This window comes from Schistocerca americana, chromosome 8 (assembly GCF_021461395.2).
Source record: "Schistocerca americana isolate TAMUIC-IGC-003095 chromosome 8, iqSchAmer2.1, whole genome shotgun sequence".
Classification (NCBI taxonomy): Eukaryota; Metazoa; Arthropoda; class Insecta; order Orthoptera; family Acrididae; genus Schistocerca; species Schistocerca americana.
Genome location: NC_060126.1, coordinates 525,443,854 through 525,470,972, shown reverse-complemented (window position 1 = coordinate 525,470,972; position 27,119 = coordinate 525,443,854). Strand labels below are relative to the sequence as shown.

Below are 27,119 nucleotides of genomic sequence, written 5' to 3'. Positions count from 1 at the left end.
ATCCCTTCTTCCATCTGGATTTTAACCTGTTGGATCTGTGTCTTAGTCTCTTGTCTCAAGTTCTGATTATCCTGTTTCAATTCCTGGTACTGTTTTGTAATCTGTGTATTAATAGTATTGATATCCTGATTCTGTTTCGTCCTACCAGCGTTCATTTTTTGTAGCACCTCCACGATCGCGTCCTGTCCTGTAATACTACCTTCTGCTCAATTATGTATTCTCAATCTATTGTTTTCTACTCGGTCAGTTACGTCGTTTACTGGGCTATACTGTGGCGTTTCTAAGTTTGATAACTGGAATAACCCGTGCTGTCTGTGTTGAGGACTAGTTGCGTCTGTCATTGAACCATTACGTGGCGCAAACAACTCCGCATTCTGCCCTCTCTGTTGTGTATGTCTTGTGTTTGCAGGTACAGTTGCGTCTGCTACGGAACCTTTTCGTGGCGCTCGTAACTCCGCAAAATTCAAAATTATGTGTCTGTTGTTGGGGCATATTTAGAATGTGTACGATAGGTTCGACGTATTCTAAATGTTCCCCCTCTTCCTCACTGTATACTTCTCTTTGAACGTTAGCTAACTGCCGGTTCATTGACTGTATTGACGCGTATTCTGTCCCTGAATATGCGACAAACGAACGTGTTTCCTGTGCTCGTTTCGCTTCTAATCTTTGCCATTTCCTACGTGAGCTGTCTATTTCTGGCTCAGAATGTGCCTTACCTGGAATATCATATTCTGGAAATTCGATGTTCTCGTCCCTTCGATTCCCATCTGATCTGTCTCAATTTTATCCCAGTCTAACTGAGCCTGCTGATTCTGCAGCTCCCCGACTGTCCTATTCTCTGATTCACCGTCTGTCCTATTCTCAGGTTCACCTTCCGTCCTATTCTCAATAAGCTCATTTACTTGCTGTCTATCTGGTTGATTCTCCCCCATCTCGTCTACTTGCTGTCTCTCACGTAACCTTTTGGCTTGTGCTCTCGTTAACATGGTAATTCTTTCAACACACCACAAAATGGATCAAATGGCTCTGAGCACTATGCGACTTAACTTCTGAGGTCATCAGTCGCCTAGAACTTAGAACTAATTAAGCCTAAGTAACCTAAGGACAGCACACACATCCATGCCCGAGGCAGGATGCGAACCTGAGACCGTAGCGGCCGCTCGGTCCCAGACTGTAGCGCCTAGAACCACACGGCCACTCCAGCCGGCTCAACACACCACAACCCTATCTACAAAACTGTATGACCACTTACCAGTTGGTTGAACCAACAACAACAACAACATTGTGACTTCACGGCTAATGTTCTGTCTCCTCTGCTACAGTCTCCACCTGTGCGTTTGCAAAGGGAGAAAAAAGTTATTTATTAATTCTAATTTATATGATGCTGCGTCACTCGGCGTCTCTGCGTCACTCTGCGTCTGTGCCTATCACCTGAAAATCCTATGCCCTAACAGCTACACAAAAATCGTAAGAAAATGCATAATTTTCCAACACAATAACACACGCCCTTTTCCCTACAATTTTGCTTTCTTCACTACCTGTATCTATTCTGATCCCAGTCTTTGCAAACAGCTATTTAATACATGAAAGAAAGTTCTTCAACGTGCACTGCTGCACCTAACTATCCTGACACTTTCCTATCCTGGTAGCTTACCTATTTTACCTATTCTGGCAGGCTACCTATTTTAGCTATCCTGGCAGGGTCGCCATTTTCTGTGAGCATGTGGGTGCTATTCTGTGCAACAGATTAATCTGAGATGTACCCTTTACCCTGTGGCTCCTGTAAGATGCAATTTCCACCGCCACACTACTACAGAAGTCAGACAGACGCTCCTAACGTTCTGAAAAGAGAAATGCCTGAAAAACATACAGCAATAAATATCTTTTGGAGTCGTCCGCTGTAAGGAAATGACATAAAAATTCATAAAATTTCTTACGTATCTAGTGGGATACTTGGGTACTGGAGTAGTGCTAGTTAGTGTAAGAAAAACACGAAACTAACGAAAATTATTATTTATTTTGCAAAAATTCTGAGACATCACAATGGCACTTTTAGTTATGAATTGAACAAGTTATTTCCAGGCTCTTTTCTGAATGTGAAGTTACCTCTTAAGGATAGGATTCGCTAATGAAATTCCTATACAAAGTTTAAAATTATTATTGACTTGGCAGAATGGCTGAGAGCCGCGCCTACTCAACTTGAATAATTGTCCGTTAGAATGTTCCTAGGTACGGTCGAGGTTGTCGCGTGTGAAATACAATGAAGTGTATTGTTATGGAGGAAATATGGGGCTTGCAAGAGCTGTAGTGCACAATACCGTAAGCTACGATGACTGCTGCCTGCGCCGCTTGCTGCTGACAAATAAAATAACTCTCGTTCTATCTGGATTGACCTTTGCCAATCAAACTCTTCCTACGCCTTGATGAAGTCAAGGACTCCTATTCGCCCCTAGTCTAAACATTGGTGTGGTACACCGATCAGATAACCAGTCCACTGCGATGCCACTCAAAAATTCGCTCGCAGGCATTTAGCTATAACTCTGTCCATTCACACTGATCAATAAGTGTGGCGGCCAACACAGTGAACAACGCTTCATCGCAAGGACTCAATATAGAGTCGCACTCTGATTCACTCTCGACAGAGGTGCTCTCCCAGTGAAGTACTGAGGAGGGACTTGTTCCTCACTCTTTGAGTACACGTACGAGCGCGCACACTCTCATTACGTGTTCTCACTACAAGAGTGACAACATAATGGCCCCTCTCCACGCCAGACGTGAAGGGGTATATCTTTTGGTCTCTTCCATCACTCCTTCAGCTCAAGGCGTCAGAAATATAGTCTGCCTATCAGCATTGCTGTTCTAAAACGGGAGAATGACGTTTTGTTTAAGGCGATCAATCCAGAAATCTGTAGCATCGGCGTTTGGCGTTTGCTGTCTCCCTGTTAAAATCTCTAAAACTGCATGCTATATTTGTAAAGAATGCGTAGGCTGAGCACTCCCACACAATGTAGTGGATTTTGCTTTTAAGCCAAACACGGGGTCGTTCTTCCTTTCACTCGGGCAAACACTGTCTGCTCTATGGGCGGTCACCAGCTGACATAGATAGGCTGAATCGTCCTCTGAAGGGACCGGTCGCCTGGCGTGCGGTTTGCATCTCCCAAACTAAAAGCTCCTGTGACCATCATGTCTGGAATGTATGTGTGTACGCCAGCCTCGAGTATTTCAACCACGGTGCGGTTACTTGTTATTTGCATATCGTTTACATGAATTCATACAACATTGACTTTATCTTATCAAGTTTGGGTTCGAATGAAGCGTCTTGATGTGCGGAATATGATTGTGAGGGCGGAATATGTAAGCAATGAAGGTCAGGAGACCACGACGTCTTACAGTGTGATGTCCTTAGGTTAAGTTTAAGTAGTTCTAAGTTTAGGGGACTGATGACACCAGATGTTAAGTCCCATAGTTCTAAGAGCCATTTTTGAGCATGTAAGGACAGGATAGAGAAGAAATTATTTGTGTCAGCTGCAGCTCATGTGGAATCAGTGGCAATGAGTGAAAACGTGCCCAAAAGAACAGACACCATCTATTCATGTAATTGATTCGCTTCGATGGGCCATGAATCCATCATCTTCAATGCAGATGAACAATTAGTTTCGCCCATCTTCAAGAATCTCCAAGTAGCGAGCGTAGAGGACATGGGCAGTTAGCGCTAGGAAGGTAGAGAATGTGGATCGACCGAGAGGCGTGCTGAGATAGTCGTCATAATTGTGATAAACAGTGTCCCCGTGGCATAGTAATTGACGCAGTTACTGGGTAAGGAGGAGATCCCTGGTACGAGTTCCACCTCCGCATACATTTTCACTCATCGCCACTGATTCCACATAAAATCCCGATGCATGTGACATCAATAGTTTCTTCACTTTCCTATCTTTCTCCTCCCCCTTCGTTTTCAATTTACGTAATATTTACTTATTGTGTGCATACAGAGTTGCAGGATGCAAACATTGTTAGATTTCTAGACGATTTGGGGCTATACATGGTGCGAATGAAGTACAAAAAGCTACCACCTGTTCCAGCATTACACGTGGCTCTAATTCCATTGTCAACGAGTTGAATTAAGCTAGGGTGGCGTTTGCGAGTATGTCATTCCATGCTGCTACACCTATTTGTGGTGGCTGACGAGCGGACTATTGACAGTCTCTCACAATAAACGACCAAATGTTTGTGTTGCGTGAGAGATCTGGAGAACGTACCAGCCGGAGCACACTCAAAGTACTGGGGTGGATCAGGAAAGCTCGTGTGAATTGTGATCTTGCATTATCTTGGAAAAATAAAAAAATAAAAAACAAGGTTATGCAGACCTCGAGACCAGGGATGTGCCACCAGCCTTATCATATCCAAAGTATAGCGACTGCTGTCGAAATTACCGGACTGTGAACCAGAGATAATCGTGTTGTGTACCCAATTGCACTCCATCCAATCGTGCAATTTGCTGGGCCCCCATGATGATGACGAATGCAGACCAGCTAACTTCTTTCTCCTCGGAACCTGTACATACGGATAAGTCCTTCATGATCATGCACGCAGAACTGGTGGTCGTTTAGGAATACGACGTAATGGCACACTTGTGTCCAGTGTAGTTACTGCGCACGCGTCTGTCGACACGACTCACTCTGCTGCTGCATCAAGGGATGCTGAAATAATGGTTGCAGACAGTCTACGATGACCCAATACTTCTCTCGCTGGCAACAAGCTATTTCCTGCCGCTGGGTACACGTCATTGCCACACAATCCTGCATGGGTGAGTGAATAATATGTCTTGAAGTGACCAGCTGATAAGTGAACGAAGTGAGAGGAAAAAAGCTCTGAGATATTATTAAACTCTCACAAAAAAAAAAAAAAATCGCGGAGGAGTTGTGCAACATAAACGAAAGTTGGTACTCGTGTTTCTACGCCTCAAAGATGATGCCTCTTCAGACTTCGAGCCTCTCACGCAAGAATGGCGCTAGTAGCGCCACTCTGTGGATGAAAATCAGGTTTGCTTTAAATACACTCAGTAACTGTCTTCAGCGTTAGTTAGCTTTGAGACTGGACGCGGAAAGTTGATTTTAGTCAGGAATACCTTTAAGGGGACGAAGACACAATTATCAACACCCCACAGAGTCTCAATGAGGTTGTGTAGTAGGACTACGAGAGGCTGGATGCTCCTTCTGCGATGTTCCAGAAAGACTTGCCGAGAATGTGGCCGCCTTACATGACTGCTGTCTGCGGTGTTCACGGGACTCTACGGTCGCAAGAAGATCGAGCTCTGGTCGGCCACGTGGCGCTGGCAGGAGGGAAGACCATCGAGTTCGGTGCACGGTTCTGACGCACCGTACCGCGTCTGCACCAGCTATCAGAACAGCAGCTGGCATCACAGTGACACAAAGAGCTGTTACAAATCGGTTAATTCAAAGGCAGCTCCGAGGCAGACGCCCTGTTGCGTACATTCCATAGACCTCAAACCACGACCATTTGTAAATACAGTGGCGTCAAGCAAGAGGTCATTGGAGGGCTGAGTAGCGATCTGGTATGTTTTCTGATGAAAGCTGGTTCTACCTCGGCGCCAGTGACGGCCGTGTCTAGAGTAAGGAACGGTCAGTACACAATCTGCCCGCGTGCTAGGCACACTCGACCTACACCTGGGGCTACAGCCTGGGGCGCGATTTCGTATGACTGCAGGAGCTCTCTAGTGGTTGTCCCACGTAGCCCGGCTGCCAATTTATGTGTCAGTCTGGGTGAATCGACCTGTTGCACTCCAGTGCATGAACAGCATTCCAGGGAGTGTTTTCCAAAAGAATACCGCTCTCCTGTATGTACCTGTGTTGTAACTCAACATGCGCTACAGAGTATCGACACATTGCCTTGGCTTGTGCTCGATCACCATACCTGACACCAACCGAGCACACAGAGGACATCACCTGACAACAACTCCACTGTCATTTACAAACGTCATTAACCGTCGCTGTGTTGACCAACAGAACAACACGAATGGAACTCCATCCCACAGCACCTTTACAACAGAGTAAATACAAATTTGCTTGCTTGTATTCAGCGTTCTGGCAGTTACACCTCTGTACGTTCACAGCTATAATGATATACTGTTGTGTCTAGGAATCCTGCGTACTCGGTTCGCTAGACAAACAATCAAACAACCCGCATTGGTGAGTTATCTTACAAAAGACAGTAACAATTACTTCACTTTGATGAGTATCACAAGCAAAGGACGGCATGCAGAATAGTCTTATTCAGAATAGACAAACACAAGTGTGTGCTACATAGAAAATGGCGAAGGAACTGGCCTCCGTTGAAGTTGCTAAAGAAGTGGGACGCCCATGTCCTCTTCACTCAGGGGTCGCTGCTGGCAAGTTGTCCTGGAGGCAGATCGGTCAGCGTGCGACCGGCTGACCCCTTCTCACAGTCATCTCTTCTCTATCGTTCCCGACTGGCATTCCGGCGCTGACTTTACGTCGTAATACAAGGCTTGTCCAGAAAGTAAGTTCCGATCAGTTGCGAAATGGAAACTACATCAAAAATCAGAAATGTTTTATTTGCAACAGTTGGCTCCACCTTCCAGCTACTTCTCTACGTACTTGCCGCTCCGGCTAGGACATGTGTCGCACCGTTATACCGACTTTCCAATACCCTCGTCATAGAAGGCAGCCGCCAGTGCTTCCCGCCAATTCTCTACGCTCATCTATAGCCCGTTGTCTGTCCGAAAATGTTGTCTTCGTAGCCAGTAGTTAAAGGTGAGCAGAGATGAAATACAGAGGGAGCCAATTACCGTCTAACATTCTGCGTGGTTTCTGTTGTTCTATATCGTGTCTCCCTACCACTTTCGCGCAACGACACTCTGAGCGTGTTTTTTAGGGAAATGGCTAGTTTGAACCTGGGACCTGTTGCTGGTCAGGAGATGTCAGACCACACATGACATGTAGAGTTCAGAGGAGTTCAGTGAGACTAGCGATGATATAACCAAATATTTAATGATTTCAGTGTCAGCTCCACTGCACTCCCTGTAAAAGAATCTTAATACTAAATAAATTTAGTGGAAGGGGTTCAAGGCTTTCCTATTTTTCGTTAGCTTGTAAAATGACGTCGAAAAAGCAGTTAAGTTTACCATTGCAAATTTTATTCTACTCACAAAACATTGTTTATAAATTGCACTATTGATAAAAGGAACTGTTTTAAAACAGGATGGTAAAAACCAATTGCGTTCAACAAAAATGTGAACGAATATTCCCTGAATGGGTTTCCAAGTTCTACAATGGATCGAAGGCTGACCTATGCCATATCACATTTATAATCTAGGTTTAAATTAAGTTTCACAAAAGAGAAAACTATCAAAATGGTCTACAGTGATCCTCAATTATCTTTAATTACTTATCTAACTTGTCGTAAATTACAGTGGCTGATGTGGGTTCTCAATAACTATATAACAGAAAAATCATCGCGTTTCAGATTTTTACAAGTGGCAAATGTGAACACCATGAGCTTTAATTGACGATTGACGCTAGTATTACGCAAAAAGGCGGTGCAACAGATGAGACTTCTGCAGTTCTGAGAGACGCTTTATGTGCTGTTGTGCGGCATCACGTGCGTTCATTACCTTGTCGGTGTTCGTCAGGGGGCGGTGGACAGCACAGCTCTGCTCACCTCGCTGTTTCGGAAGCAACTCTCCCCTAACTTCTCCTTATTACAATTTACCGAAGTTGGTTTAAAAAAACTATCTGGCTGTGTTTTAATCTGACCAATCGGGGTCTCAATGTTAACCTTAAGTTCTGCCTACAAAAATTCTGTCTATCCAATGGGAAACGTTATACTTTTCGTGGTGGGGCAATGTTTTTAAGGTTTGCAACATAACAGAGACGCGAAAAAGTCTCACGCTAAAACTTGCAGCTGGTGTGGTCCTTTTAGTGTTAGCGTAAGATCTATACTGTTCTTCTGGAGGGCTCTATCTTTTAACATGGGCTAGGGGGGTGGTCCTGACGTAACAGAGACGCGAAAAAGTCTCATGCTAAAACTTGCGGCTGGGGTTGCCCTTTTAGTGTTATCGTAAGATCTATACTGTTCTTCTGGAGGGCTCTAGCTTTTAACATGGGCTGAGGGGTGGTCCTAGTGGTTAGCTGGCGAAGTGGGTGTCCGTCACTTATCGTAGGGCCTTCCAGCTTAACACGGTTCTGCTCTCAGCTTCTGTTCTCGTTTCTCCCCTCGGAACTGCGTCTGTCTCATGGTGGGAAGGTATGACATGCATTTAGGCATTCTTGTGTTAGTCTGTGGTATTCCATTTGCTCACTCGATACTCGTATTACTTCGGTTGAAGATGATGGGTACGAAACCCTTCGAAACGTTGCGAGAAGACGACGCCTTTACTCGGCTGATCACCCGAGAAGATTTCACGAAAGTAAAATATAGTTATTCTTTTATTTTTATGAGGAGAAAATAAGTGGCATATAGTTTTAATGTTTATTATGCCTTACTTTTGTTCTTTATATACTGTCCATTTCAGAACTAATGACTTATTTTTATCGATAGTCTATTTTTTACTTAAGTGCATAGTCAATGACTGTTATTTTGTAGTTTATTATCTGTCTGGTGTGCTTAACTTATTTAGTTTTTCACATGTTTCTTTTGCACAATTCCTACATCACATAATTTGATTTCACACATTCACACAATCCTATGAATGTTTAAGCATGAGGTTGGCGAATTTTTTTTTTTTTTGCACAGAGGTGATGGACTTGAGCGAGATGGATGTGGGCAAGTATTTGATGTACAGCTTTGTTCATCGTTCCTTGTTGGCTTTGAAAGTGTGTGTTGCTGTTGTGGAGGTCCCATAATGGAATGGACCTGTGAGTGCAGAATCTCGTGGTTTACTGGCTTTGTACGTGTGAAAGTCATCGTTATGTGTCGCTGAAAGCAGTCGTTTTTCGTTGCAATACTTCGCAGACGACTAGTTTACCATTTGCTTCTTCTCTGGGCAGAATATGGAAATATTTATTGATAACTGGTCGCTTTGAAGTTCTCCTCTTAGTAACAGTTTGATAAATGGTTTGGGCATGTCATTTCTACTTTGTGGACGTTTTCTTCAGTTTCGTGCATCAGCGTGCTGTTTAATAGCGGTAGTGTGACAAATATTTTTTGCCACTGGTGGCTTGCCCAAGCTGTCTTCTCGTCAGGCCGTTTTTTGCTCGCTCCGCTGAGTTGGGGCGTCCCGGGGTTTACAAGCTGTCAAAGTCCGGTGTTTGCTTGTCAGACCCTGCACCGGTCCCTTCCGTGTTCCACCACTCTGTGGTTCCATCTCCTGTCCCAGCAGGGTTCCGCCACCCTGTGGTTCAGCAGATTTACTGCCCAATTCAGCTACCCTCTGTTGGTCTCGCTGTCCTTTCCCTTCTCTCGATGCTTCTGCCTTGTAGGAATCGTATCTTGCTAATTACGTCCTTTTCTTTCTTGATACTTCTCGCATTGCAACTTGTGGGTCGTTGCATCTGGTCTTTGTTGGAGTTTTTACAATGGTTCTTACAAAAAGTTTTACTTATAATCATCTAACATATGTCTAGTACCTACATTGTGTTACGCCTTCTTAAAAAGCTTTACAAATTTCAGTGCCCTTTCCATGTTACAATTCTAAGATATTTTGAGTCTTTTTTTTAACATTATATTATATATTTTGAGTCTTAACTTCTACAAAAATCCTCAAATTCGTTTTTTATTTTTTGTGTAGTGTTATGGTGTATAGCATTTTAGTATTTCATGCTGTTTGACAATCTACGCTTTATCCCTTCACCTTAATCTGTGGTACTATTGGTGTTATTTTTGTTTTTGTTTTTATTGAAACTACTTTCTTTTTCCCACCTTCCTCTCTCTTCATTCTTCTTTCTCCTGACGATCTTATCTGCAACATAATCTTGAAATATTGTGCTGATTATTTACCAGTAATAAAATTAATCTTCAAACGTGTACTGAAAGTGTTTAATACAGCCAGTCTTAGGTAAAAATACCTCTGCTTTATCTCGTAAAATACCCTCTAATTGCCGGCCGCGGTGGTCTAGCGGTTCTAGGCGCTCAGTGCGGAGCCGCGCAACTGCTACGGTGGCAGGTTCGAATCCTGCCTCGGGCATGGATGTGTGTGATGTCCTTAGGTTACTTAGGTTTAAGTAGTTCTAAGTTCTAGGGGACTGATGACCGTAGATGTTAAGTCCCATAGTGCTCAGAGCCATCTGAACCCTCTAATTCTCTTTTACTGTGTTCCAATATACCCTGAACTTCTTGCAATTTTTCGTCGATTTCTTTATGGACTTCTAACATGAGTTGAGGCGATTCCCCCTATTGTGCATACCATTCTTCATCCTCTTTATCTCACGTCATTCGTCATTCTTAATTGTTTGTTTATAACTGGTATTTCTTCTAATTTTTAGCTTTTTCTCAAAGAGAAGTGTAACATTCCCGAATGTTACGCTACCTTTCCCCATATCTATTATCGCTCGTCTCTCATTTAAAAAATCTGCACCTATAGTCAAATCTACAGTTAGTTTAGGTATAATCACGAAGTTGGCTTCGCTCTTTTGACCTTGACACGAAAAAGTTAACCTTGTTTGTCTCGTAACTTCCGCAGCATTGTTTCTAATAGGACCTCTTACTTTAATCTTACGTGTTTTCAGAACTGGCAATTCCTCATTGGCATTACACTGCATGAATAAATTTTCTGAGATCGCAGTCAGTTCACTTCCTCTATCAATTACAATATTGACTGGGATATGTTTTACCATGGCCTTCACAATTGGTTGAATTTGAAAGGGTTGGTTCTGTTATTCTTCTTCTTGCATCAACGAATCCTCCACTGATCATACATGAGTCTTTTTAGGAATTTCCCTTTTGAATTCGAACATTCTGTAGGATAAGCTTCGACTGCTACTTCTCTCTCTTTTATTTCCTCTTCTCTATTTCTTCCTTCATTTACGCTTTCTTCAACATCCTCTCCTTTTTCCTCATCCTCGTCTATCTTCTCCTTCTTCGTCGCTACTTCCACATAATCACATCTAAATGCTCTAATTATTGCTTCATAACTTCCTTCATTATATACGTTGGGTTGTGTGCCCACTTGTAACTTATTTCCAACTTCTGTCGACTGCGCATTATCCTCATTGAATTCGCTTTCCCTGGTTTCCATCTCAAATAGCTCTGCAATACTCATTACTTCGTCCTTTCCTCCTACATTCGTTGTGCATGCCTCTGGTAATTCATCTTCCTCGTCAGTGTTCTCCCAATTAATTTCGTCCCAACACGATATTGTTATTTTCTTGTCTTCGTTTTCATCTGGTCCCTGCGGATTTGTTTCTTCCTTCTTCTCTTGTCGTTATAAGATTTTTACTTCTCAGTTCAAGGTGCTGCAATTGTCCTGGGTCGGTGCGTCATTCTCTTTGGCATGGGCGCTTAGCTGCCAATTCGAACGTTTGTCGGGGTTTGGTGGTCTTACCTCCACCTCTTCTATCTGTATTCTCTTTTCTTGCTCAGCTTGTAGATAGTGGTTTCTTGTTGATAATTTGTCGGTCTATTGGCTCTCCAGTACCCATTCCGGTTGTCGTTATTCCCTCTGTAATAGTTGTTGTCGTTCCTGGGTGAATTATAGTTATTGCCATATTCTCTTCTAAATTCATAACCGGTTCTTTGTTGAAATCTATTGTCGTTTCTTGGTGCGAAGTTATCACATGGTTCGTAATTATTGTTTCTTCGTACTGTGTCTTGTGGATTCCACTGCTTTTTGCTTTCATTTTCACGTGCGCTTCGTCTTTTTCTTGCGTCATCTTCCGAAAATATGAACTCTAATTCCCTTAGAATACCTTTAAAGCTTCGACGTCATTGCCTCCGCGCCCTACTAATGATTGCTGGTATTTCAATGGTAGCTTCATCGCGCATAATTTAATCAACTCTCCGTCACTGTATGGTACATCTAAGCATTGATTTTTCTTTGTCATTAATTCGAAAAATTTCACGGGACTCTTCTCTCCTGAATTTTCAAAATATGGGTTCTGTAATAATTCGTACTTCACTCTGTTCTGTGCTTCACTGGACCAATATCGTGAGAGAAATTTCTCTCTGAAATCTTCGTACGATCGGCATGTCGCTGCAACATTCTGCATGGTTTATGCGACTGTTCCTGACATGTGTGCACATATAAAGTCTAATTTGTGTGCTAGCGTCCAGTGTTCTGGTAATCCTACTCGGAATTGATCTATAAAAGTTCGTGGATGTAATGAGTTTCCTTCTCGACAGTGTTGAAATTTTCTGACTGTGAGGAAATGATCGTTGTCGTACTTCTTCATAGTTCCATATGAAATTCGCGATTCTTCGCCACTTTTGTTTCTGATCATTTCTCCCGTCGTTCTTTCCGGTTGTGGCAGATCCTTTGGATATTGTCCACTGTACCTTCCGCCTACCGTTGCGTAGTATCGTTGTAGTGGTACGCAATAATTTTCTTCCATCGGTTGTGAACGTGTAGCTGAATGCATTGCACTGTACTCTTCGCGACCTGGCTGCCATTGTCAGGTATTGGTTCGATATCTTGTCTGGCTAACCTTGCTGCTTCATTGCACGATCCAAACTGTTTTGAAATATACATTTATGGTTCCGCATGTGTTTGTGATGACGTTTGTTCATCAAGAATTTCGAAACGTGTTTGTTGCTGTGCAGGCTGTCTGATTTCACGTATGTTACTTTCCGCCTGTGATTGGAATCGCAAATGCGTAATATCTTCGTTAATTGCTTGTTTTTCCGGTGCTGTTACAGATACGGATGTGGTTGCAGACTCTGTGCTTGTTCGATCCTGTTCACTACGCTCTTCAATGGTTTGCAACAACTCTATTCGCAATTTCTGAAATTGTCGCTTCGTTTGCGCTTCTATTTTGACCATGCGGTTATCATATCTTTTCAGCGCTGCTTTTGTGATACGTTTGTCTAACACACTGTTTTCAACAATTTCACGCGCTGTACCTGCTGCTTGTTCAGTGATTTCGTGTATCTGTTTCTCTAGTTTCTTGACTTCTCCCTGGGTGTTGTTACGTAATGTTTTGATCTCGTCCTGAATGTCATTACCCAATGTTTGTACGTCCGCTTGTACCTTGTCAATGTCTGTTCTCAGTTGATTGTGACCTGTTATTAAGTTTCCTATCACTTCTCGAGATTCTTTTGCCTCGTCTTCAATACGACTTAGGTATAACTGAATTTTTTTGTTTTGTTCTTTAATCTCACGCATTTGTCTCGTGGTTTCTGCATTCTGAATTTGAATTTGGTTCGCTATGTCCTTATTTTGCCTTGTCATGTTTTCCGTAATTTGTTGTAATAATTCTGCCAGATTGGTGGGTCCTATTGCGTTTTCTTCCGACGTCCTACGCTCTGTGTTTTCGCCCAAGTGTTGGTTCGCAACCGATTGCATTGGACTGTGCTGTGACACGTTTCTGCTCGCATTCCTTGTACTCTGTGGTGAGGGAGCTCTGATTACTTGTACTATGGGTTCTACGTATTCAAGACGCAAGTTAGAATCCTCATCGACTGTCTCTCTACTTTCCTGCTCCTCTGTCGTACGCTGACTTACGTTTTCTATGCCTTGACGTACATTATCCTCGTTATGGTGCGCTATATGTCCTATTTCTCGCGATACTGCATCGTTTGTTGTACTGTCCTCTATTCTCTGTCCATTTTCATGCTGGGGTCTCTACCTCAATTCAGTCAAGGTCTCGATTTGCCATTGCTAATCTTTCCGAATCCCTTATTTTCTGTTTTAAAAGCAATTCACGCGCCCTACTTCGAGCCAACATGCACTCATACGATCTCACGCGTTTCATAAACTTTTTGTTCACACGGCTTGACAATCAATTCACTTACTTGTTGGGTCAGAACCAACTTGTCAACGATGTATCCGCCACCTGTGCGCTTGCATTGAGGTGAAAACTTAATTCTAACAATTTTTAAAATTCATAACTTAATTATGCTATTGTCTCTGCTAGAATGTCGCACATTTTATTGAATACTTTATTACTATCTATCGCTGCAGCTACTGTTTTCAACTATTTATGCCTTTCAAAAAAAATTTTTAATACGAGAATGTTTTAACAGGATATTTTTCTGACCTAGTTAGGCATGTGGTCGACCTTCAATCATGGTATTTTACCATTCTGGCAGGGTCGCCATTTTCTAACATTCTGCGTGGTTTCTGTTGTTCTATATCGTGTCTCCCTACCACTTTCGCGCAATGACACTCTGAGCGTGTTTTTTAGGGAAATGACTAGTTTGAACCTGGGACCTGTTGCTGGTCAGGAGATGTCAGACCACACATGACATGTAGAGTTCAGAGGAGTTCAGTGAGACTAGCGATGATATAACCAAATATTTAATGATTTCAGTGTCAGCTCCACTGCACTCCCTGTAAAAGAATCTTAATACTAACTAAATTTAGTGGAAGGGGTTCAAGGCTTTCCTATTTTTAGTTAGCTGGTAAAATGACGTCGAAAAAGCAGTTAAGTTTACCATTGCAAATTTTCTTCTACTCACAAAACATTGTTTATAAATTGCACTATTGATAAAAGGAACTGTTTTAAAACAGGATGGTAAAAACCAATTGCGTTCAACAAAAATATGAACGAATATTCCCTGAATGGGTTTCCAAGTTCTACAATGGATCAAAGGATGACCTATGCCATACCACATCTATAATCTAGGTTTAAATTAAGTTTCACAAAAGAGAAAACTATCAAAATGGTCTACAATGATCCTCAATTATCTTTAATTACTTATCTAACTTGTCGTAAATTACAGTGGCTGATGTGGCTTCTCAATAACTATATAACAGAAAAATCATCGCGTTTCAGAATTTTACTTCAAGTGGCAAATGTGAACACCATGAGCTTTAATGGACGATTGACACTAGTATTACTCAAAAAGGGGGTGTAACAGATGAGACTTCTGCAGTTCTGAGTGAAGCTTTATGCCCTGTTATGCGGCATCGCGTGCGTTCATTACCTTGTCGGTGTTCGTCAGGGGGCGGTGGACAGCACAGCTCTGCTCACCTCGCTGTCTCGGAAGCAACTCTCCCCTAACTTCTCCTTACTACAATTTACCGAAGTTGGTTTAAAAAAACTATCTGTCTGTGTTTTCATCTGACCAATCAGGGTCTCAGTGTTAACCTTAAGCTCTGCCTACAAAAATTCTGTCTATCCAATGAGAAACGTTATACTTTTCGTGGTGGGGCAATGTTTTTAAAGTTTGAAACATAACAGAGACGCGAAAAAGTTTCACGCTAAAACTTGCAGCTGGTGTGGTCCTTTTAGTGTTAGCGTAAGATCTATACTGTTCTTCTGGAGGGCTCTATCTTTTAACATGGGCTGGGGGGTGGTCCTGACGTAACAGAGACGCGAAAAAGTCTCACGCTAAAACTTGGGGCTGGGGTTGCCCTTTTAGTGTTATCGTAAGATCTATAGTGTTCTTCTGGAGGGCTCTAGCTTTTAACATGGGCTGAGGGGTGGTCCTAGTGGTTAGCTGGCGAAGTGGGTGTCCGTCACTTATCGTAGGGCCTTCCAGCTTAACACGGTTCTGCTCTCGGCTTCTGTTCTCGTTTCTCCCCTCGGAACTGCGTCTGTCTCACGGTGGGAAGGTATGACATGCATTTAGGCATTCTTGTGTTAGTCTGTGGTATTCCATTTGCTCACTAGATACTCGTATTACTTTGGTTAATTTAATGTCACGATTTATTCGGAGCTATGTGACATACTACTGGAATTGCTTACCATGTCAGGGTTTTCATGGAAGATGTTGGATTTGCCTGACACCTTACAACCGGCTGTACTGAGTGTGATCAAACACTTCCTATAGAAAACGCTACAGGAGCATTTTCATTGCCCCTGCCGATTGCTACCGAGAATTTTCACGAAGTAGGAACAGTTCTGTTATGTGGGCTGCATAACTTCAGGCGAAATCTCTCACCAGGACCTCAGGCTTGGCGGGGGACACTATTATCTATGCATCTTTATGTGTTCACCATGGGCTCAGAACTGAAAAGAGCCAAGTGATGCAATCGACAGGGATACTAGAGACACTGTCAAACACATATGTGCAAAACTTTATTACATTTTCACAGTGATTTCCATTTCTTGACCGATCGAAACTTACTTTCCGAATATCCCTCGTACATACCGCGCACTTACATTAACCAGTGATCTTGCAATGTTAATCACTTAAATATGTTACCCAGACAAATATATTCCCAAAATTTCACTAATCTGCAGCAATCGGTATCGTAATCGTAAACTGTAGAAGCTGGGTTGGTAAAGTACCGGAACTTCAAGCGCTGAAAGAAAGCACCGAAGCTGAAATCGTTATAGGTACGGAAAACTGGCTGTAGCCAGAGATAAATTCTGCCGAAATTTTTACAAAGGCACAGTCGGCGTTTAGAAAGGATAGATTGCATGCAACCAGTGGTGGCGTGTTTGTCGCTGTTAGTAGTCGTTTATCATGTAGTGAAATAAAAGTGGATAGTTCCTTTGAATTATTATGGGTGGAGGTTATACTCAACAACCGAGCTAGGTTAATAATTGGCTCCTTTTACCGACCTCCCGACTCAGCAGCATTAGTGGCAGAACAACTGAGAGAAAATCTGGAATACATTTCACATAAACTTCCTCAGGATGTTATAGTCTTAGGTGAAGATTTCATTTTACCAGATATAGGACTGGGACACTCAGATGTTTAGGACGGGTGGTAGGGATAGAGCATCGAGTGACATTATATTGAGTGCACTATCCGAAAATGACCTCAAGCAATTAAAAAGAGAACCGACTCGTGGAGATAACATCTTGGACCTACTGATAACAAACAGATCCGAACTTTTCGACTCTGTAAGCGCAGAACAGGGAATCAGTGATCGTAAGGCCGTTGCAGCATCCATGAATATGGAAGTAAAAAGGAACATAAAAAAGGGAGGAAGGTTTATCTGTTTAGCAAGAGTAATAGCAGGCAGATTTCAGTCTACCTAAGAGATCGAAACGAAAATATCTGTTCCGACACTGACAATGTTGAATGTTTCTGGAAAAAGTTCAATGCAATCGTAAAATGCGTTTTAGACAGGTACGTGCCGAGTAAAACTGTGAGGGACGGGAATAACCCACCGTGGTTCAACAACAAAGTTTGGAAACTATTGCAAAAGCAAAGAGAGCTTCCCTGCAAATTTAACCGCAGCCAAAACCTCTCAGACAAACAGAAGTTAAACGATGTCAAAGTTAGCGTAATGAGGGCTATGGGTTAAGCGTTCAGTGAATTCGAAAGTAAAATTCTATGTACCGACTTGACAGAAAATCCTAGGAAGTTCTGGTCTTACTGATTTGTAAGTGGCTCGAAACAGCATATCCAGGCACTCCGGGATGATGATGGCATTGAAACAGAGGATGACACGCGTAAAGCTGAAATACTAAACAGCTTTTTCCAAAGCTGTTTCACAGAGGAAGACCGCACTGCAGTTCCTTCTCTAAATCATCGCACGAACGAAAAAATGGCTGACATCGAAATAAGTGTCCAAGGAATAGAAAAGCAACTGAAATCACTGAACAGAAGAAAGTCCAGTGGACCTGACGGGATACCAATTCGATTCTACACAGAGTACGTGAAAGAACTTGCCCCCCTTCTAACAGCCGTGTACCGCAAGTCTCTAGAGGAACGGAAGGTTCCAAATGATAGGAAAAGAGCACAGGTAGTTCTAGTTTTCAAGAAGGGTCGTCGAGCAGATGCGCTAAACTATAGGCCTATATCTCTGACATCGATCTGTTGTAGAATTTTAGAACATGATTTTTGCTCGTGTATCATGTCATTTCTGGAAACCCAGAATCTACTATGTAGGAATCAACATGGATTCTGGAAACAGCGATCGTGTGAGACCCAACTCGTTTCATTTGTTCATGGGATCCAGAAAATATTAGATACAGGCTCCCAGAAGGCTACCGGAAGGCGTTCGATACAGTTCCGCACTGTCGCTTGATAAACAAAGTAAGAGCCTACGGAATATCAGACGAGCTGTGTGGCTGGAGTGAAGAGTTTTTAGCAAACAGAACACAGCATGTTGTTCTCAATGGAGAGACGTCTACAGACGTTAAAATAACCTCTGGCGTGCCACAGGGGTGTGTTATGGGAGCATTGCTTTTCACAATATATATAAATGACCTAATAGATAGTGTCGGAAGTTCCATGCAGCTTTTCGCAGATGATGTTGTAGTATACAGAGAAGTTGCAGCATTATAAAATTGCAGCGAAATGCAAGAAGATCTGCAGCCGATCAGCACTTGGTGCAGGGAGTGGCAACTGACCCTTAACATAGACAAATGTAATGTATTACACATAGAAATAAGGATCTTTTATTGTATGATTATATGATAGCGGAACAAACACTGGTAGCAGTTACTTCTGTAAAATATCTGGGACTATGCGTGCAGGACGATCTGAAGTAGAATGATCATATAAAATTAATTGTTGGTAAGGCGGGTGCTAGGTTGATATTCATTGGGAGAGTCCTTAGAAAATGTAGTCCATCAACAAAGGAGATGGCTTACAAAACATTCGTTCGACCTATACTTGAGTATTCGTCATCAGTCTGGGATCCGTACTAGGTCGGGTTGACAGAGGATAGAGAAGATCCAAAGAAGAGCGGCGCGTTTCGTCACAGGGTTATTTGGTAAGCGTGATAGCGTTACGGGGATGTTTAGCAAACTCAAGTGGCAGACTCTGCAAGAGAGGCGCTCTGCATCGCTGTGTAGCTTGCTTGCCAGGTTTCGAGAGGGTGCGTTTCTGTATGAGGTATCGAATATATTGCTTCCCCCTACTTATACCTCCCGAGGAGATCACGAATGTAAAATTAGAGTGATTAGAGCGCACACGGAGGCTTTCCGGCAGTCGTTCTTTCCGCGAACCATACGCGACTGGAAAACTGGAAAAGGAAAGGGAGGTAATAACAGTGGTACGTCAAGTGCCCTCCGCCACACACCGTTGGGTGGCTTGCAGAGTATAAATGTAGATGTATATGTAGAACTATTTTGTGGTGGGCAATGTTTTCTTCTGTATATTATGCTTAACTTCAATAAAATGAGACCTTGATGAATTCCAAATACAGTTCCTTGACAAAGCTGGGGTAAGTTGGTCACTTCAGATTTTTACAATGAAGACACAAACATTGACGCCTGTCCTGAAGTAGTACTTTCATAAAGAAAGTTGTAACTACACTATGTCGATAGTAGACTAATCTAGCCTGGAGCTACACAACAACTCAGCAAGAACTCACCTCCCACTCTGTAGGAACTGGGCACAGCTCCAGTCATGCGGTCGCTTTATTCTCGTGGCCCACGCCGCCGGTGGTGCCCCAGCTCAGTTGTTGGACGGCGCCGATCGCTGTCGTTGTGGCTACTGAACGCCCATGGAACTTCCATGTCTGAACTTGAACGATTGCCCCTAGCGTGGTATCAACTGGCTACGAGAGTGCAGTCTGTCCTCTCAGACAATAGCAGCGTGGGGCATTGAGAGCCTACATGGCATTATTGCCCTCGTGGTCTCAGCTTAAATTATGTTCACAAATAAATAAACTTAATAGGACGTCGTATTTTATAGTAGTATTACTTTTCTCATGAATGTCTGACATAGTTGAAACGTGACTCCATGAGCGCACTTTGACCTGAAGAACAAAGTATGTGTTCATTGCTTTGTTCACTTTTCACTTCTCTAGACTAACTGGGTACCACACAAATGGCAGAAAAGTCGAAAATGGGGGAAGGGGTGTGGTCTTATTGGCTGAGACATACAATCAAAAAATGCAGGGTTTCCAGATTTCCTTTATTATCCATTTAGTCTATCGCTATAATTTAGGTCAATATTTATGTCATCCTTACCTTAGCTGCTATAATTCTTAATCCAATATGGTTACATATCTTAATTAAAGTAATTGATGCCCAATATGGCTCATATAGTATGATGTCGTTATCAGTTGTTTAAGATGAGTCTAACAATATGGCACTACATTGGTCATTCAACAGTGGAAAATTAAAAAGATCCAAGATTAAATAGAATGTCGTATTTTATACTAGCATTACTTTTCTTATGAATGTCTCACATATGTAAAACGTGTCTCCATGAGCATATGTGATCATCGCTTTGTCCACCTAAGCAATTCATTCTTCACTAGTCGAGTGTGAGGGTGGAAAACCAGATGAAACTCAGGTGGTGACAGTAAGGGAACAAAGTGGGAACGAGTACATACTGGAATGTCGCCAGATCTCCTCACCTTCTCCACCCACTTCCCTTCCCTTCCCTGTCTCCAGTCCCCTCTCCTTAAGACCAGTTGAGCAACTTATAAATGGCAGGAAATTCGATAATGGGGGATGGGAGGTTATCCTATTGGGTGAGGCATACAAGCACAATCTGGAAGATTATCAGATTTCCTCTATTACTCATTGAACTTATCGCTATAATTTGTGGAAATATTTATGTCATCTTTATCTTAGTGGCTGTAATTCATGACCCAATACGGCTGTCTTATCTTAAATAGTGTAATTTATGACCCATTATGATCAACACACTATGAAGTTACTTTCAGGTGCCTCAGATGAGTCTGACAGTATGGCATTACGGCGTATATTTTAAAAACAGCGTAAATTAAAAGTACATTTGCTGACACACTTATACATTTAAAAACACACTGCAGACTGCTCAAGACATAATTAAAATCGCACTGTGTTGGCTCATAAATAAATTACACTGTTAGTTACACAAGAACACAGAACTTTATTACTCGAAAACACAATGCACAGTATTCTCTTTAAAACAAGAAGGATCAATTCGCGGCTGAGCGCCCAAGTAGCTTCTCAATAATAAGGTTTAAATAATTCCTTTAAAACACACGAATTTAGACAAAAGGCTGAAGGCCTTACTTCAGTAAAATTAAAATATTGTCTTGGCTAAAGGCCCAAATAATATTTCAGATCAGCAAAGGAAATTCTTTAAAGGCAAACATTTACCGATTTAGGCTAAAAGTCATATTAATGAGAATTTAAATTAATTCCTCGGTTGAAAGCTCAATAATATTTCAACATAATAAAAGACAACCTTTACAGACAAGCATTTAGACAGTACAACAAAAAGCCATCTTAAGAAAACTTGAAATATCTTGATGGCTGAAGGCTCAAATAACTATTCAAAATAATTAAAGACAAACCTTAAGATAATCATTTACACAGTACAGCTGAAAGCCAAAAATTTTAAAACAAACGCGGCTGAAGGCCTAAATACAGAGCAAACAAGAATTTTAAATAAAACAAGGCTGACGGCCTAATACTAAACATAGAAAAGACAAAATTAATACACGGCTGAAGGCCTGGCACAGTACTTGCGACAAAAGATAATCACAATCACAAACAACAGAACAGTGGTGCTCAGAAGTGTTCCAAGGGTCGGGATGGGGGGGGGAACACTAACCACAGTTTAGGTGAGACAGCCAGCCAAGGGTAACACTAAGTAATCGGGTGACAGCACGACCTAGGGATGGCTGACGAACCAACCAACAACCTAATCAAATCCCTTCCACCCGACCGATGGCGCGACAACCGAAAGTATCAGCGAGGTCAAAGATCCCCTCTCGCAACCGACCGACTGGCTTCTCCAGTACACAGACAGCATTCATCTGCTCAGCAGAAATCACAGAACCTACACACAGTTGGACGTAAAAACATGCACCAAGAACTCTTACAATCCTAAAACCAATCACCATGGAACAACAAGGAGAAATTACAAGTCACACACACACAAAGAGTGTCCATAAGCGGTCGGCTACCAAATACACGTCGTCCAATGAGACGACCGACCGAACGACCAACCAAGGTCGTTCCCGCTCCAGTCTCTTTCCGTCGGACAGTTCGTGTGTGTGGCCAGCGGTCGGCAAGTAATGGCTGTCCACGTCTCACTGGCGCTCCGTCCTCGACTGTTGCTCTGTCACCGACTGAACTCCAGACACACGACGACCCGGAAATACTAGCAGTCGCTCCAGAGATAGTACGACACTGCACTTATCGATAAGCGCTGCTGCTGCCACTCAGGGGCAAGCAAACCAGCAACCTAGTGACGCCAGTAAATCGAATTAAAACGAGGTGACAGAACCATAAACACAAGATGACTAGCAATAAACAGCAAGACCGTGAGCCGCACGTGGTTCAAAGGTCATATTCATTTTTTATTGAGGACTAATAGTTTCCACATTGCAGGGAATTGAAAACTCTTAGGTCATTATAAATAACGTTTTAATGGAACGAAATTAAGTTGGTTAAGTACAAGTATTAAATGTTTGTACGTAGTGTAAGTACAGTAAAGGCATAGCAAGGCATCAGTTGTGTGAGGGGACATAGACAGCTGGAGTATAGTCATGCACTTGCCTCCTTTGTAGGTCTGCAAACTGAAGAGCGACCAGGTGGTCTCTCACTCCCTACGTCACAATGAGCAACTGCAGGGTATTTCACAAAGTTATACTGACCCTCCCACTACTCACCTTATGAATCACTGGCGACACAGGTTCCACACATGCCTAAGCAATGTCTTCTAGTTACTACTAATACTAACGCAAGAAAGGCATATGGACAGATTTGTAGTGGCACCACCATTTAAGACAGGAAAAAAATTCAGTACAATATTTCTGAGCGCACAAGTTGGAGCCAGGCGCGAGCCTGTTGACAGTGAGTTATGCTTACGAGCAGTTGCAAAGTAGAATGGAGGCCACAGGACCCTAGAACCGCTGAAAAGAGTAAACGCAGCGGTTTGCACGGCGCAAGTTACAGGCAGAAGGGGCCCACTTGGCCAACCTAGGTGTAATGACTGCATGAGTCAGAGTGGCGCATTAGCAAAACAGAGAAGCACAGAATGTAGTTTTATGCATCGACCAAGGCCTCTCAGCCCACAACTGAAGAAGACGTCGGCCGTGAAAGTCTACATCGTATGAGCTAACACCCTCTTCGAGCATCAGAAAATTGCAGCTCGATTACGTCGTGACAGACAGACATTCCTAAATTATATACTGGACTGTAAGGTGCACAGAAGAGCATATATAGACTCAGATCACAATATAGTAATTACGAACAGTAAATTGAAGTTCAAGAGAATCGTATGGATGAATGAGTGTAGAAAGAAGGGCGGCACTGAAGTTCTCAGAAGGGATGAGATGCGTCTGAAATTCGCTAAAGATGTGGGTGCTGCGATGAGGAATAACACAAAACGCAGTTCGGTTGAAGAGTAGTGGACGTCTCTAAAACGAGTAAGCATATATGTTGGAAAGATAAACATAGCTACTAGGAAGGTAACTTTGACGAAGCCTTTGGTAACAGAATAAACACTTCAACCGATCGACGAAAGAAGGAAGTGCAAAGATGTTCAGTGAAACACAGGAGCACACCCAGGTAAATCACTTGGGAATGAAATATCTAGGCAGAGCATCGATTTCAAGGCGAAATGGCTCCAGGAAATATGAGAATAAATCGGAAAAGATTTGAACATCCGAATGATAGACTCAGCATATGCAGAAGTCAAAACAACCTGCAGAGAAATTAAAAGCAAGGGCAATAACATTAAGAGTGCAATCGGAAGAGTGGGATTAAAATTCAGGGGGAAAGAATATGAGCCATAAGATTCGCAGATGCAATTCCTATCCTTAGTGAGGGTGAACGAGGATGAGGTGCATGGAACGAACAGTCTAATGATTAAAGAACATGGATTGAGCATAAACTGAGGACAGACAAATGTAATGAGAAGTAGCAAAAACGAGAATAGCGAGAAACATGACATCAGAATTGGTGATAACGAAGCAGATGAAGTTAATAAATTTCCCCAAAAAATTCATGTCGAACGAGACAAGGAGGACATAAAAAGCAGACTACCACAACTAAGAAGGACATTCCAGCCCAAAAGGGGTCTACTAGAATCAAACATGTCCTAACCTGAGGAAGACATTTCTATGAATGTACTGCTGGAAAAGAACATTGTATGGTAGTAAATCATGAACAGTGGAAAAACCGGATCAGAATAGAATCGAGGCGACTGAGATGTGATGCCACAGGGCTATGTTGAAAATCTGGTGGACAAATAAGGTAGGTAATGAGGAGGTTCTCCGCTGAATCAGCGAAGAAATGAACATATGAACAACTGACAAGAAGAAGGTACAGGTTGATGGGATATATGTTAAGGCAACAGGGAGTACTAGAGGGAGTTTTAGAGAACGACAGAGATTGGAATTCATTAACAAATAATTAAGAGCTCAGGGTATAAGTGTTCCTCTGAGATGAAGAGGTTGGTACAGCAGAGGAATTCAAAGTGGGCAGCATCAAGCTAGTGATATGACTGATGGGTCAAAAAATATGTTTACATCACATAATTTTTGACTGAATTGATCCCACTCGATTAAGTCCTATACCAAGATTAGCTGTAGTGGCCTTTCAAAAGCAACTGAGATACTCTGTAGTTGCACTGTTGTACAACCTTTGATCCCACAAAAGTCTCACAGCCGCACGTATTTATCTCTGTACCTGACAATGGCGTAACAGCCGTGAACCGGCTTGTAAAGTAAATACTGAAGAATATTGTGCTAGTGCCATTTGTTTTTCGTCCATATTGTATAAAATATTGTATTAATAACCGACAGAACACTCTTTAAGGCAATAAGTTTGTTTATTAAAACTTTCTGAACTAATTTATCAATGGCTATTTTTAAACAATTAGCTATGCTAGTTGGAAGGTTTCTGCTAGGAATTAATTTGGATAAAAATATTACTGACTGCAGTAGATTTTTAATGGAAATTTTGTACAGAAAGTCCATATTGAAATATTCAGAAACCGTTACTTCTTTTTTTATTCTTAAATATGCCAGCAGAACGTCTAGATGACTTATGAATGGATTAAATATTTCCTACAGTGGCTCGGCATTCATTTACTTTTATAAAAGACTTGTTATTGAATTTTACTTATGTCGTACAAGCTTCCATAAGTTGGTATATGAAAAGTCTCAATCACTTCTTGCCCAACAGGGCTTAAAAAGACTTTTCTAGTGTCATAACATAGTACGGAGTTGAATCATGCATTTGCGTCCAGTCTTGACGTCCGAATCACTCAGTTATGTCACATGAGTCTGGCTGGCTGTGGTACTTCGACGTCTCTGCCCACATACCGCGGTAAAAAAAAAAAAAAAAAAAAGATATTTCAGATGGCTCTGAGCACTATGGGACTTAACATCTGAGGTCATCAGTCCCCTAGACTTAGAACCACTTAAACCTAACTAACCGAAGGACATTACACACATCCATGCTCGAGGCAGGATTCGAACCTGCGACCATAGCAGTCGTGAGGTGCCAGACTGAGCTCCTAGAACCGCTCGGCCACCGCTGCCGGCTTTGAGACTGCACAACATTAAACTGTGTAAGATGGAGGAATAAGCACTTTGCAGTCAAGCAGCAGTAAGAGTGTTTCACTATTCTTCTGGCTGTGTTCAGTATGGGCATATTTTCATCTGTTACCAATATATTAGTATTAACAGCTAACAGCGAAGATTTCGAAGGTCTTCACAATGTATTTGGTAAATCATTTATATAGTAAAAGAACATGAGTGGAACAAGTACTAAGACTAAAGCTGTGCCCTTACTTGTTTCAAACATACATGAACTAAAATAGAGCTCATTACTTCAAATTAGTAATCATTCACTATTACCAAGTTCTTTATTTACATTTCAGGAATAACAAACAACAACATGAAGCCTGCTGCAAGGATGTATATGGAACATCGCAATTATTCTTCAGTTTGTAACTAACACTATGATACGTTTATTTGTGTTAATGTGGTCAAATTTTGTCTTAAGAAAATGTATCGAAATGATAATTAAATGGACACCCTCGCTGCAAACAGGCGTTTATATAATTCATTGGGGTCATGTTGAAAATGTGTGCTCTGACCGGGACTCGAACCTGGGATCTCCCGCTCACTTGGCAGATGCGCTATCCATCTGAGCCACCGAAGGGACAGAGGATAGTGCGCCTGCAGGGACTTATCCCTTGGACGCTCCCTGTGAGACCCACATGCCCAACATGTCCACACCACTACATTCGTAGTGCGCCTAATAGGTGTTTGCTCATCATACTCATTACTCGTGGCAGATTAATCTACGAGCGGGGAGCGCGCAAGGGATAAATCCCTGCAGACGCACTATCCTCTGTGCCCTCGGTGGCTGAGATGGACGCCGGCACAGTAGCGCAGCGTGTTAGGTCAGCGGACTGCTTGCCCTCTGTAATAAAAGAACTTAGTTAGTGGACCAATGATGTTAATTGAACGAGCGTCATGGGACGTCCGCCCTGAATAAATACAACGAACAGTAACGAACAAAATGAGATCAACGAAAAAAATAAAAAAATAAAAAGAAAGATGGCTAGAGTGCCTGCTGTATAAATAGGAGACCCCAGGTTCGAATCCCGGTCGGGGCACACATTTTCATCACGTCCCCAATGGATTATATAAACGCCTGGTTGCAGTGAGGGTGTCCATTTAATTATCATTTCATTCTAGCAAAGCTGCATGGTCATTAACGGTAACCGTTCTTTCGGGAACAGATACTACCGTCATTTATAGTTAAAATGTATCGAGTAAGTCATTTATACAAGTCATGAACATAAGTGGACCCACTAAGGACCCTTGTGAAGTACCTATCTTTCTTGCTTAGAGGACACACTATCTAATGTTGTAATCGTCATTAATTCAGACTTAAGTCAGTGGTCGTTACTACCACCAAGTTTCTTATTTGCATTTCAGATATGGCAAACAACAACATGTATCTTGCTGCAAGGATGAATATGGAAGGTTCGTGTTATTCTTCAGTTTACAATCAACACTGAATATATTTTGTCAAAGTCTATATTAAGAATCTGTGTTCGAGCACATGTGGTCTGAAATAGCTTTTGCTATTTAGTTCAGACGGAAGTCAGTGTGGGTTCACTATTACGAAGTTTCTTATTTATGTTTCAGCTATTGCAAACAATAA

At 42.2% G+C, this 27,119-nt stretch overlaps 1 protein-coding gene across 1 annotated transcript in view; it reads left to right on the top strand.

Moving 5' to 3' along the window:
- Positions 1-27,119, top strand: part of LOC124545968 — a 94,904-nt gene that overhangs the window by 18,589 nt on the left and 49,196 nt on the right. The gene's annotated exons all lie outside the window — the stretch shown is intronic.